The sequence below is a fragment of the Rhinoraja longicauda genome, chromosome 22, assembly GCF_053455715.1.
Source record: "Rhinoraja longicauda isolate Sanriku21f chromosome 22, sRhiLon1.1, whole genome shotgun sequence".
In the NCBI taxonomy this organism is placed as follows: Eukaryota; Metazoa; Chordata; class Chondrichthyes; order Rajiformes; family Arhynchobatidae; genus Rhinoraja; species Rhinoraja longicauda.
The window spans coordinates 13459765-13474175 of NC_135974.1; the positions used below are offsets into that span (position 1 = coordinate 13459765).

Genomic DNA, 14411 nt, shown 5'->3' on the forward strand with positions numbered 1-14411 from the left:
CTTTCAGTGACTGATGCACTAGGACACCCAGATCTCGTTGTACGTCCTCTTTTCCTAACTTGACACCATTCAGATAATACTCTGCCTTCCTATTCTTACCACCAAAGTGGATAACCTCCCACTTATCCACATTAAACTGCATCTGCCATGCATCCGCCCACTCACACAACCTGTCCAAGTCACCCTGCAACCTCATAGCATCTTCCTCACAGTTCACACTGCCGCCCAGCTTTGTATCATCTTTGTATCAAACAACATCATTCTTTATCTCCCCACGACCAGCAAAGTCAAACGAGTCGGAGTGCTTCAAGAACTACTTAAAGCGCACACACCCTCAAAAGATCGACACAAAGTGCTGGAGTAACTCAGCAGGTCATGCAGCATCTCTGGAGAAAAGGAATAGGTGATGTTTCGGATCGAGACCCACCAACACTGAGTTACTCCAGCATATTGTGTGTATCTGTGGTGTAAACCAGCATCTGCAGTTCCTTCCTGCACACCCATCAAAAGATTTTAGCTGGCCCCCAACTCTTCCGACTCAAAAACATTTGTCATGAGGTCGGTCATAAGTGATAGGAGCAGAAATAGGCCATTCGGCCCATCAAGTCTACTCCACCATTCAATCATGGCTGATCTTTCTCTCCCTCCTAACCCCATTCTCCTGCCTTCTCCCCATAACCCCTGACACCCATTTGTTAAGTGTCTCCGTTAAGGAGTCCGATTTCCAGTCAAAAAGGAAGTACTTAACTGGTGTATTTTGATTTAATGAAGTGCAGCAGACTGGGCGAGATGGGAAGACGGAAGACTCTGTTTATCAACAAATGAGTCTATTTATAGAAACTGTTTAATTAAAGCAAAAGACGAGGCGTTGACTATTTCAGTAACTTTGCTCGTCTGTCAAAAAAGTTTCGACGTGCGCGACTTAAAATGAAAGCTTCAGGAGTCACTGCAGACATCCGTTCTCACCGCACTTCTAATGCCTGGTGAGTAGGTTTCTGCCCAACAGCCTCATGAGTCACTGCTACTTTAAGACGCATGTGCAGTTACCAGAAACCCCTCTCCGTCCTGATTTACAGTAGGCCAACGCAGAAAAAAAAGGAAAACAAAGAAACAGACCCTGTCCCTTTAAATAAAAGTAGCAAATAGGATGGTGACTATTTTGAAAAATCCACGAACCAGCTTTATTAAAAAGTAGGGCTTGCAAAGCGAATTGTGTCTATTTTGGACAATAAAAGTAATTGGTATTTTTTTTTTGCCAAAGGTTTAACCAATGTGTTTTTTAGCAGCGTGTGTAGGATTTACACACACTCACACACACAGTACCAATATTTGGACATATGCAGTGTCGGTCAATGGTTACAATGTTCAGCAGCAACTGTAGCATTTCATGTAGTTACGAGCGCTGTTAATCGCAACTGTGCAACACAAAATGCTGCGTGTTTGGACTGGAGCCGACCTGCAATCCGCATACTGAACCCCCACATCATCGACTGGCTGAACGGTCATCCCCAGCACTGACCAGCTCCATCCCCAGTCAACATCGTTGCCTTTTATCTTCTCTTCTCAACCCTCCTTCCCTTCTCACATTATCACAGTCTCTTAATTTATAAAAAGGGGAAGGGAGTGGGGGAAGAGAGAAGGGGGTGAGAGAAGGGGGGGGTGAGAGAAGGGAGTGAGGTGAGGTAAGGGGCGAGGGGAGGGGAGGGGTTGAAGGCAGTTGAGGTAAGCAAAGGGGGTTGTGGGAAGGGAGGCGGTGAGGGGGGAGGGAGTGTGGGAAGGGGTGGGTGAGGGAAGAGGGGGGTGAGGGAAGAGGGGGGTGAGGGAAGAGGGGGGTGAGGGAAGAGGGGGGTGAGGGAAGAGGGGGGTGAGGGAAGAGGGGGGTGAGGGAAGAGGAGGGGGGTGAGGGAGAAAAGTGTCAAATCCTAAATGGACAGTCATGCGGATTTTTTGTTCACTTCAATAAGTGCAATTTGTTTCTCTTTTTTTCTCTCCCCAAAACAAAAATCTGTGGGGAGAGGGGGGGGGGGAATAAGATGAAATAAAGAGATTGCAGAGGGACGGGCCTAGTGCGGTGCCTCACACATACACTCGCAAGTTGTCAGGCAAACGGGAGACAGTGCGTTTGGTTTCACCCCCTTCGGTTCCTTTTACCCTGTCGGTGTCTCCCCCGGTTGTGGACGTGCCGCCATTTTATTTGGGTCACTTTTCACCCTGGGTCTCATTAGCTCATATATATATATATTTATATAATATATATAAGAGAGAGAAATGTATTCAAGCGGATTAAACGCGGGACGGGGAGGGGGGGAATACCCAGGGGGCGGAATGGCAACATTGTAGCGCGTTCTCGAACGTGGCAACAATCGGGGCCACAATGTAGCGACTGAAAGTAGCAACATCAGCGGCGCTTCCCAGTCAAACTCACCCAGTCTCCGCCTCCTTGCTGGGGGCTCCTGCCTTAGATTCAACAGTCCCCCTCCCCTCTCCTCTTCAATAAGAAAAGGGACCCTTCTTTGATCCGGTCGCTGCTGAATTTGCTCCCTTCCTCTGTGCTTTCTGGATCTCGCCGCATAAAACGAGTTGACGATTTTAATTTTCTCTCCAATGTTTTTTCACAAGGCAGGCATGCTCATGCTCGCTCTCGCTCTCTCGCTCGCTCGCTCTCTCTCTCTCCCTCTCTCTCTCTCTCTCTCTGGGCGAAGGACGAAACGAAAACGATACGATGCACACATACAACCAAATGAACCCCATCGGACGCCAGAACGCCAACACACGTGATGACCAACGTCACCAAGTCTTGCGAACGATGCAAAATACTTTGGAAGTTTTTCACTCTTGGGTTCTTTTTTTTTTAAGTGGAGAAGAATTCGGGACGTCTGCTCTGGGCTGGGTACGTGATCCCACAGACCAGATCAGAGTCTCTATCTATACCTCTACCCATTCTCAAATCCACGTTTTCCACCCCAACAAAAAGTCCCAAAACTTAATTCCAATCAAATCACCATCCGGAATGATATTTTAAACTCCCTGCCAAATGCCCATCCCGAGATTTACTAAACGCCGCGACTGTTACTGCTGGATTGCAAGCAACGTCTCCCTGGCAGTGAAATGTCAAGACACGCCGCGTCTTTGAAAACATAAACATGTCAATTGTGTTGCAAATTGGCCGCCGTGTCATAACCGCTTATGAGTCAAGGTGGCGTTCGCGTGAGTGCTGAGTGCGCGGATCCGAGGGCGTGCTGTGCGTTTGAAATGAGCGCCTTGTACCTGTTATTCTTCTTGCCGATGGTCCTTCCAGCTGAGTGGCTGGTGATCGCTTTCTCTCCAAGTGGCTGACGGTCATGTCTCACTCTCACTCTCTCTGGTTGCTACGGTATTGTTCATTCCTCCACCCCACCCCCCCCCCCTCTCTCTCTCTCTCTCCCTCTCCCCCCCCCCCCCCCAGGACTTTCAACTCACCATTAACTGCGGGGATCCCCTCTGACACAGGCTCGTCCGACACATTCCTCGGTAAACGCAAGTTGTTATCTGTTTTGTTCCTCCCCTCCCAGAAGTCACTCCCACCCGCCCCCCGCCGCACTGATTCGCTTCCTTCCCCGACCTGAAGGATTGTATCTGTTCGCAGAGAGCTCGGGGAAGCGTGATCAAGGGGGAAAATGTTGTTACGTGCGTATTATGTATCAAAGTGCAGAGAAAAAAAGCGCACACATTTAAACAAGCGAGAGGTTTGTTTTTGCTTCAGTTGTTTGTGTATAGAAGAGCTTTGATTTCTGAACAAAACAATCGCAGCTTTCCTTTAAACAAAATCGTAGGCTGGATATTTTACTGAAGGAGAGTCCGGACCCGAAACGTCACCCTGTCCATGTCCCCCAGAGATGCTGCCTGACCGGTTGAGTTACTCCAGCACTTAGTGTCTTTTTTTGTAAACCAGCATCTGCAGTTCCTTGTAGAAACAATGAACTGGAGATGCTGGTTTGTACCAAAGATAGGCACAAAGTGCTCTAGTAACTCAGCGGGTCGGAGAGGCTGCCTGTCTCGCTGAGTAACTCCGGCAGTTTGTGTCTATCTGCAGTTCCTTGTAGAAACAATCTTCTGGATAGTTTACTGTTGTTGCTAAATTGATCCAATCGACAACTGGAAATAAAGTGTTGTCCACTCTCACCAAACTAAACAGAAACTATGAATCAGAGCTAAGAAACAGCCAGAGAATCAAACGCTTGCATACTCTCTTAATCTTGATCTGCATTCTCAGTCTGAAGATAGGTCCCGACCCACAACGCCGTCTGTCCATTCCCTCCACAGATGCTGCCTGACCAGCTGAGCGCCTCCAACACTTTGCATTTTACTATCTTCAACATCTGCGAGAAAAACCCCCAACTTGAAGCCATCCCTAATAGAGGGGTCTGGACTCGAAGCGTCAACATTTATTTTCTCCACAGATGCCGCCTGGCCCTCTGATTTCCCCTCCAGTGGTTTGGACACAAGGAACTGTAGGGGCTGGAATCTTGAGCAAAATCACACAATGCTGGAGTAACTCAGCGGGTGGAGGGAAAAAGACAGGCGACGTTTCAGGCCAGAACCCTTCGGGTGGAGACCCTTCTTCAGTCTGATTGTAGCAGGGGGAGAGAAAGCGGGAAAAGAGATGTGGGTGGGGATCAAAACCAGGCAAGTGATAGGTGGATACAGGTGAGAGGGATTTGATTGGCAGGAGGTTAGAAATGAAAAGGCGACAAAAGGGTGTCAGATAAGGAGTGAAATTAAATGTACAAACAAATTACTGCTGATACTGTTAATGCACCAAGGGACACAAAGTGCTGGAGTAACTCAGCAGGTCAGGCAGCATCTCTCGAGGACATGGATAGAGGTGATGTTTCTGTAGGAAAGAACTGCAGATGCTGGTTTAAATCGAAGGTAGACACAAAACGCTGGAGTAACTCAGCGGGACAGGCAGCATCTCTGGAGAGAAGGAATGGGTGACGTTTTGGATCGAGACCCTTCTTCAGACTGAAACGACACCCATTCCTTCTCTCCAGAGATGCTGCCTGTTCTGCTGAGTTACTCCAGCATTTTGTGTCTTAGATTTTGCATCACCTTAGGTGATGTTTCTGGTCATCTCACGCCAGAGGGATATACCAGGTGCTCCTCGGCTTACGATGGGGCTACGTTCCGATAAACCCATCGTAAATCGAAATTATCGTGTCGAAAACGCATATCGCTAGCCCGGGAAAAGATCAAATTTCGAAGTAAGGTTTCTGCTGAATGCGTATCGCGTTTGGACCATCGTAAAGTCGAAACATCGTAGGTCGAAGCATCGTTAGTCGAGGAGCATCTGCATAGCCATTTCTCCCAATCTCCTGGACGTTTTCCTCGCGCCCCCCCCCCACCCCCCACCACTCTGTCCCCTTCTACCATAATCCACATCTCTTCTTTCCTTATCTGAATCCTTTTAATCTCTAGCCTCCCATCTCTAACCTCACAAGTTCATAAATGATAGGAGCAGAATGAGGCCATTCAGCCCATCAAGTCTACTCTACCATTCAATCATGGCTTATCTATGTTCCCTTCTTAACCCCATTCTCCTGCCTTCTCCCCATAACCCCTGACATACTCCTTTTCATCTCAACCCATCTGCCAACCACCCAACCCCACCCCTCCACCTGTATCCCCCCCACCTGTATCCCCTACCCCCCCCACCTGTATCCCCCATCCCCCCCCCACCTAGGCATGTCCCACTCCCACGTCTTTTCCATCTTTCTCGCCCATATTCCCATCAGCCTGAACAAAGATTCCGACACAAAGCCCAACCTCTCATGCTGTCTGTGTGGAGTTAGCACGTTCTCCCTGTGACCACATGGGGTTTCACCAGTTTTCTCCCATATCCCAAAGAAATGCAGGTTGATGGGTTAGTTGACCATGGGAAATTATCCCCAGTGAGCAGGTGAGTGGGCGAATCTCAGGAATTTGGTGGGCATGTAAAGAGGATGGAATAGGATAGGTGTAGATATATGCAGTAGAGAAAGTGGATCTGTGAGGTAGCATCACCTTCCACACATTTTCCTTAGAAAGTTTTTAAAAAATGATTTGGGTGCAAAACAGATAATATTGAAGGGTTATGATAGAAAGCTGGGGTGTTAGACTATTATGGAATGTTCGTCATAAGTCACCTTTTAATTCCTTTAGTTTAGAGAAACCGTGCGAAAACAGGCTCTTTGGCCCACTGAAAGCCAATTAACCTACAAACCTGAGGTATTTATTCACAAAATGCTGGAGTAACTCAGCAGGTCAGGCAGCATCTCAGGAGAGAAGGAATGGGTGACGTTTCGGGTCGAGACCCTTCTTCAGTCTGACCTGCTGAGTTACTCCAGCATTTTGTGAATAAATACCTTCGATTTATACCAGCATCTGCAGTTATTTTCTTACACAACCTACAAACCTGTACATCTTTGGAATGTGGGAGGAAACCAGAGCACCCGGAGAAAATCTATGTGGTCACAAACTCCGTACAGACAGCACCCATAGTCAGGATCAAACCCGGGTCTCTGGCGCTGTAAGGCAGCAACTCTACCACTGCGCCATTGTTATATGGTTCACCTTACTGTATTGTGTGGAACCCGAGCAATTGCCCCTCTCTGTTGACCAGCTAATTAAAACGGTCATTGTAATTGCAAACGTTTTAATCTCAGTCCCATAGAGTGGAATGTTATTACTCACTGAGTCACAGGGGAAGTCATAAATGTGGTAGTTTTTATAAACCGTCTGAAGTCAGGGTTATGCACCAGGTCTTTTTCTAGTGAACATTTCCATATTTATAGTTGTTAAAAGCAGATTTTATTTCTGGCCCATGACTGAAAATGTAATTAAAATCAGTAACTTTTAATATTTTCGGGTAATAAAGCTTCCTTTCTACAGCTGACATAACATCAATTCATTTACATTGCACCACCAACATCAGTGGAGAACAGTTTCCTATTTCAGTGGAGACAGTTACAATTTATTATTGTAAATGGTCAACATTCAAGTCAACAAACATGCTAACTTTGGAGAACTCGGATAGGTGACGTTTGGGGTCTGGACCCTTCTTTGGGCCAAGAGGTTTAAGGTGAGAGGGGGAAAGATTTAACTTACCGGATAGTGAAAGGCCTGGGTAGAGTGGACGTAGGGAGGATGTTTACACACAGTTCAAAAGTTGATAAGTTATAGGAGCAGAATTAGGCCATTCTGACCATCAAGTCTACTCTGCCATTCAATCATGGCTGATCTATCATTCCCTCTCAACCCCATTCTCCTGCCTTCTCCCCATAATCCCTGACACTAGTGGGAGTGTCTAGGACCAGAGGCCACAGCTTCAAAATAAAAGGATGTAGTGTTAGAAAGGATGTGAGGAGTTTCGTTAGTCAGAGGGTGGTGAATCTGTGGAACTCATTGCCACAGACAGCTTTGGAGGCCGTCACTGGATATTTTTAAGGCGGAGATCGACAGATTCTTGATTCGTACAGATGTCAGAGGTTATGGGGAGAAGACAGGAGAATAGGGTTGAGAGGGAACAATAGATCAGCCACGATTGAATGGAGGAGTCAACTTGATGGGCCAAATGGCCAAATCCTGTTCCTATAATTTATGAACTATGAACTATGAACTTAATATGAACCTGAGGGGTAGCTTTCTTACACAAAGGGTGGTGGGTATATGGACCGAGTTACCGGAGGAGGTAGTTGAGGCAGGTACAATCATAATATTTAAGAGACATTTTAACAGGTGCATATATAGGGGAGGCTTAGAGGGTTCTGGGCCAAGTGCGGGCAGGTGAGACTAGTGTAAATTTGGCATGATAGAAAGCGTGGGCATGTTCGGCTGAAGGGGCTGTTTTCACGCTGTATGACTCTAAGGGTCCACCCCAAGATGTCACATAATCATGTTCTCCAGGGATGTTGCCTGACCTGTTGAGTTACCCGAGCACATTGTGTCTTTCTTTGTAAACCAGCACCTGGAGTTCCTTGTGTCTCCAAATGTGTTGGCTTTAGCGTTATAGAGTCATGCAGCGTGGAAACAGGTTCGGCCCAACTTGCCCACACCGACCAACATGTCCCACCTGCACTAGCCCCCACCTGCTTTGTCTATATAAAATAAAATGTCATAGAACAAAATTAATTGCAGTAGAGCATGAAATAATTCTGTGTACTATTTGATAACATGCTCAGTTGTTTGACATGCACATTACCTCTAGGTAACGAGGTTACCTCACCCAATGGACAATGTGTGAGATTGTGCTTTGGCAGGTTATTCAATTGTAGAGGGTTGGGACACCATAGATATGCTTGTCATTGTCCTTGCCGAATATTCATTCAACAGGGTTTCACTGGATGGAAATTGTGAACAGTAATTTTGGCAAGCGCTCCCTGCCTAGAATGTGGTGTAACCAACTGGGACCTTGCACAAACTAACAATTAAAGTTTGTCTTCATACATCCTGTTCACCTGCCCTTAATCCTGTTCTCAGCAGCTTCCATTGACTCCTGAGGAAGCAGCTTCTTGGATTTAGAATGAACATCCATGTTTTCAAATTCTCCTGCAGCCTGGTCCCACTCTGGAACCATTCGAGGTTTCACCCCAGAATCTCCACCAGCCCTTGAACCTTCCAACATCCCTGCACTCCTCAGACTCCCCGCCAGACTCTGGACCATCCTCCACTGTAGACTTTGGACGTGAAACGTGAGACAGAGTGGAAACAAGCCCTTCGGCCCACCAAGTGCACGCCAACCAGCGATCACCCCGTACACTATTTATTCACAAAATGCTGGAGTAACTCAGCAGGTCAGGCAGCATCTCAGGAGAGAAGGAATGGGCGACGTTTCGGGTTGAGACCCTTCTTCAGACTGGTGTCAGGGGGGCGGGACAAAGGGAGGATATAGGTGGAGACTGGAAGACAGTGGGAGATCTGGGAAGGGGGAGGCAAAGAGAGGGACAGAGGAACTATCTAAAGTTGGAGAAGTCAATGTTCATACCACTGGGCTGCAAGCTGCCCAGGTGAAATATGAGGTGCTGTTCCTCCAATTTCCGGTGGGACTCACTGTGGCACTGGAGGAGGCCCATGACAGAAAGGTCAGACTGGGAATGGGAGGGGGAGTTGTACACTAGCACTATCCTACACACTTGAGTATTTCTTGCGGTCTTGGATGGGGCTGTTCCCAAACCATGCTGTGGTGCATCCTGATAAGATGCTTTCTGTGGCGCATCTGTAGAAATTGGTGAGAGTTGTTGGGGACATGCCGATGTACGATAAATGTGAAGTGCCAACCATGTTATTCCCTGAACCAAATCAGAATGTTAATGAAAAAATCACCACAATCTCTTGTCACGGTTACTTGATTCTAATTCTATGGCTTTGTGAACTTTTACATGTTGTTCCTGGCAGTGTTCTAACTTGCATTCCAGTTCTATGACAGCACTCTGTGTTCCTCAATTGTTGTAAAAAGAACTTTTAATTTCCTTTCTCTGCTGGCTGAGTGGAACATGTGTCTGTTATCTGCATATTACTATAGTTACTGTAGTTTTAGTTCAGTTTAGTTTAGTTTTAGAGGTATAGTGCAGAAACAGACCATTCGGTCCACCGAGTCTGTGCCGACCAGCGATCACCCCGTACACCAACACTATCCTACACACCAGGGACAAATTGGAATTTTTACTGAAGCCAAAAAACCTACAAACCTGTACATCTATGGAGTGTGGCGGGAAACAGGAGCACCCGTGGAAAACCCACATGGTCATGGGGAGCACGTACTAACTCTGTACAGACAGCACTCATTGTAGGTATCTTATGTTTGCATTTTCATCACTCCAGTGCCGTAATACACCAATGACATGCAAGGTTCTGTCGGTACTTTCTTGAGTCAGAAGGCTCTGGTTTTAAGAACCAAGCTGAAGACTTGAGGAAGAGAAATAAATCAAAGTTGAGATTTTAGTGCAGTTCCTGGAGAGGGCCGCCATTTTAGAGATGCTGTCTTTTCGACTTAGGGTGGCACAGTGGTAGAATTGCTGCCTTACAGCTCCAGATCCATGTTCGATCCTGACTATGGGTGCTGTCTGTATGGAGTTTGCACGTTCTCCCTGTGACCATGTGGGTTTTCTCTGGGTGCTCCCATTTCCTCCCACACTACAAAAACGTACAGGTTCGTAGGTTAATTGGCTTCTGTAAAGTGTAAATTTACACATTATACTTGTAAACTTGTTACACGTTACTTCTGTAAAGTGTTAATTGTCCCTAGTGTGTAGATGTACGGGGTGATCGCTGGTCAGCGCGGACTCGGTGGGCCGAAGGATCTGTTTCGATGTTGTATCTCCAAAGTCTAAAGTAAAGTCAAGTCTAAAGACTTTACTCTAGGGCCCTGTCTACACTCTCAGCTGGGCATGAAAATATCCCAGTGCAGCCTTTCAATATGGAGCTTCTGACTCAAGCAGACGGCTCCCAGGGTGCGCCGTGCAGATTTAGAAGGCTCTCGGGATGTACTGCGGACTCAACCAGGAGTGTGGAGGGCTGCCGAGAGCAACCAAGCAGGGGGGTGGGGGGAGCACCAAGTCCATAGAGGGACTCGGGTAAAATTGGATTCGGTAAAAATTGAAAATTGTCTCTGGTGTCTCGAATAGTGCTGGTGTGCAGGGATCACTGATCGGCGCAGACACAGTGGGCTGATGGGCCCGTTTCCACACTATCTCTAAACAAAACGAAACCAAATCAAACCAAACCAAACTAAACAAAATAAACCAAACTAAACTAAACTGAATTTGCTTTATGGAGACACAAGGAACTAACTGCAGGTGCTGCAATTCTGAGTGAAACACAAAGTGCTGGAGTAATTCAGCGGATCAGGCAGTAATGTCCCGACCTGGAATGTCACCTATCCGTTCCCTTCAGAGATGCTGCCTAAATCAGAGTCAATAGGCTGCTAAGACATTACCTTCATTATATGTTGAGTCGGAATCTAATTTCAAGTAAGTTGTTGAGAGTTGATTCAATAATACAAACAAACCAAGATCATACTGCCAAAAGTGCCAAGTAGGCAAAATTACTACAACAAAATGCATATCGTTTTCTCTTGAGCTAGAACAATGATCAGTACAGCACACAGTGAAATGTCCCAAGGCACTTCACAGGAACTTAATTAGCCAAAAATGCAAAGCAAGCCAAAGTGGTCCGAATATTTCAACTGAAATATTTGTTTTCAGCAGCATCTTGAAGATAATAAAACAGGAGATGGAAAGTTGGCCTTTGAATCCAAGGGGAACAATCCCATTAGTTCTAATAAAAATGAACTGCACACGCTTTAGTTTAGTTTAGAGATACAGTGCGGAAACAGGCTCTTTGGCCCACCGAGTCCACGTCGACCAGTGATCCCCACAAATTAACACTTTCCTACACACACGAGGGACAATTTACAATTTTGCAGAAGCCAATTAACTAACTACAAACCTGTACATCTTTGGAATGCGAGAGGGAAACGGAGCTCCTGGGGAATACCCAGGCAGGTCATAGGGAGAATATACAAACTCCGTATAGTGACGCACCTGTAATCAGGTCACTGGCTTATATCAATGATAGATACAAAATGCTGGGGTAACTCAGCGGGTCAGGCAATTTCTCTGGAGAAATTGGATAGGCGACGTTTCGGGTCAGGACCCTTCTTCAGACTGCTTGTTAGGGGGAAGGAACTGGAAGCAAGAAAAGACCAGGACAACAGATGACCTCAGGCAGGGTGATTCCCCGAGAGGCTGATTGTTGGCTGGGGCCCAAAAAGGGTACATCGTTATGAAGTTTGGGGCTCGGTGGGTTTTCATGCTGTATGTCTAAACTAAACCAAAGTAAATGAAGACGGAAACCGTTGGATTTACCCTGCATGTCAATCAGCATCTGTGATGAGAGAAATTACATTAATGTCCACAATTAAAGTCACTTTCACTTACCTGTGAAATTTGATGCTTCATTTTACTTTTCATGAGATGGTTATGGCAGTTTTAAAAATTAAAATCTTAATTTTTATATTTACATCGAGTCATACAGAATAAAACAGGCCCTTCGGCCCAATGTGCCCATGCCAACCAAGATGCCTCATCTATACTAGTCCCACCCGCCTCTTCGGCCCATATCACTCTAAACCTGTCCTATCCATGTAATAGTACCTGCTTCAATTGGCAGCTCATTCCATACACCCACCACCCTTTGTGTAAAAGAAGCTGCCCATCAGGCCCCTATTAAATCTTTCCTCTCTCACTTTAAGCCTATATCCTCTGATTCTTGATTCCTCAACTCTGGCCAAAAAAACTCTGTGCACTCACCCTATCTATGCCCCTCATGATCTTATACGCCCCTATAAGATCACCCCTCTCATCCTCCTGTGTTCCAAGGAACAAAGTCTTAGACTGCCCAACCTCTGCCAATAGTTCAGGTCAGGTCCTGGCAACATCCTCATAAATCCTGGCAATATCCTTGTAAAGTACAGTGTGACTGATGACAATTACATTTCTTCATTTCAAATGTTGACTGATATTAATTTCACCAAAATCTTTACCAACCACCTCTAAAAACGTCCAGAATTAATATTTCAGCTCAATGAGCTTTCATCCAAACCACTCTTAGCTTTAATCCACATCAACTAGACTCAACCCAAATTGTTTCCTTCTTGTTTTAAAGGACTTATAGAGATACAGCACGGAAACATGACCTTCAGCTCACCGAGTCGGCGCTGTCCAGTGACACCCGCACACTAGCACTATCCTACACGCAAGGGCCAACTCCGCCGCTGCACCAACTCCGCCGCTGCACCAACTCCGCCGCTGCACCAACTCCGCCGCTGCACCAACTCCGCCGCTGCACCAACTCCGCTGCTGCACCAACTCTACCGCTGCACCAACTCCACCGCTGCACCAACTCCACCGCTGCACCAACTCTACCGCTGCACCAGCTCCACCGCTGCACCCGCTGCACCAACTCCACCGCTGCACCAACTCCACCGCTGCACCAGCTGCACCAACTCCACCGCTGCACCAACTCCACCGCTGCACCAACTCTACCGCTGCACCAACTCCACCGCTGCACCAACTGCACCAACTCCACCGCTGCACCAACTCCACCGCTGCACCAACTCCACTGCTGCACCAACTCCACCGCTGCACCAACTCCACCTATGCACCAACTCCACCAATGCACCAACTCCGCCGCTGCACCAACTCCACCGCTGCACCAACTCCACCGCTGCACCAACTGCACCAACTCTACCGCTGCACCAGCTCCACCGCTGCACCCGCTGCACCAACTCCACCGCTGCACCAACTCCACCGCTGCACCAACTCCACCGCTGCACCAACTCCACCGCTGCACCAACTCCACCGCTGCACCAACTGCACCAACTCTACCGCTGCACCAGCTCCACCGCTGCACCAACTCCACCGCTGCACCAGCTGCACCAACTCCACCGCTGCACCAACTCCACCGCTGCACCAACTCCACCGCTGCACCAACTCTACCGCTGCACCAACTCCACCGCTGCACCAACTGCACCAACTCCACCGCTGCACCAACTGCACCAACTCCACCGCTGCACCAACTGCACCAACTCCACCGCTGCACCAACTGCACCAACTCCACCGCTGCACCAACTCCACTGCTGCACCAACTCCACCGCTGCACCAACTCCACCTATGCACCAACTCCACCAACTCCACCAACTCCACCTATGCACCAACTCCGCCGCTGCACCAACTCCGCCGCTGCACCAACTCCGCCGCTGCACCAACTCCGCCGCTGCACCAACTCCGCCGCTGCACCAACTCCGCCGCTGCACCAAATCCCCCGCTGCACCAACTCCGCCGCTGCACCAACTCCGCCGCTGCACCAACTCCGCCGCTGCACCAACTCCGCCGCTGCACCAACTCCGCCGCTGCACCAACTCCGCCGCTGCACCAACTCCGCCGCTGCACCAACTCCGCCGCTGTACCAACTCCATCGCTGCACCAACTACACCGCTGCACCAACTCTACCGCTGTACCACTCTGCCGTATTCCTAAAAACTTTAAAAATCTTATCAAACATCTTAAAGAAAATGAAGGGGTTATTTAATTGAACAAAAACACACTTGCTTGCAACGAGTCGAGTAGTCCGTTTAACCTTGCCATCATTCCAGTGAATCTGTACAGCAGCTGATTGTACACTAAGTCTCATTCTCTTTCTCAGTTAAAGCAGATAACATAAGAACAATCCGGCAATGACTAATAGCATGGTTAAAATATTGACTGGTGTACTCCCGCTCTAACAGGTGGTACACACTTAGTTTCCTGTTGAAAGGAAGATAAATAAATCTAACTTGGCCATGAATGGTGTTTAGTGACAGGATTACAGGTCTGAACAAAATGACACCAAGTGCT

General features: G+C 47.6%; 1 protein-coding gene across 3 annotated transcripts in view; it reads right to left on the minus strand.

Moving 5' to 3' along the window:
- The window catches only part of zhx3b (zinc fingers and homeoboxes 3b), a 72455-nt gene extending 68928 nt beyond the window's left edge, over nucleotides 1-3527 (minus strand). Inside the window, exon 1 of one of the 3 annotated variants that reach the window (XM_078418751.1) lies at nucleotides 3460-3527. The gene's annotated coding sequence lies outside the window, so the exon portion shown is untranslated. Of the gene's footprint in view, nucleotides 1-2425; nucleotides 2763-3267; nucleotides 3377-3459 lie in introns of those variants that run through there. The other 2 variants (XM_078418752.1, XM_078418750.1) reach the window with 2 other exon arrangements.
- Between the last annotated feature and the right edge of the window lie 10884 nt (nucleotides 3528-14411).